The sequence below is a fragment of the Eriocheir sinensis genome, unplaced genomic scaffold (genome assembly GCF_024679095.1).
Source record: "Eriocheir sinensis breed Jianghai 21 unplaced genomic scaffold, ASM2467909v1 Scaffold12, whole genome shotgun sequence".
In the NCBI taxonomy this organism is placed as follows: domain Eukaryota; kingdom Metazoa; phylum Arthropoda; class Malacostraca; order Decapoda; family Varunidae; genus Eriocheir; species Eriocheir sinensis.
In genome coordinates this window covers 943,826-944,280 of record NW_026110518.1, presented here as the reverse complement: position 1 = coordinate 944,280, position 455 = coordinate 943,826, and positions in this window count along the sequence as shown.

The following is a 455-nucleotide window of genomic DNA, read 5'->3' as shown; positions in this document are numbered from 1 at the left end:
CATCACATCTGTTAAGGAGTGAGGGTAGTTGACTTGGACTGTTGTGCTTTTCACAACAACAACCTTCATATTTGACTCTTTGAATACATTAAGTATAGCATCACCAAGAATGTTGGAAAGGAGTGCTTTAGTTTTGGGTGCTGACAACAGCTCCTTTAGTGTGACCTTTGCAATAGCCATCTCATCATGGACTGCGAACTCCATCTCATTTCCCTGTGCTCGTTTGGCCCTCGTCTTTCGTTTCAAGGAATGAGTGATGTCATATCTGTCAAATATTATATGGGCTTCATCATAAGCTTTTACCATCCTTGTTATTCTTCTGACAAAGGCATTCTTGAAGTTGAGAAATATCTTCATGTCTGGACTTTTCTTCATGGACTGGACCACTGCCATCCCGTCAATGATGATTACATGATCACGGAGTTCAGCAAAAGAATCATCAGGAATGTCAGGAA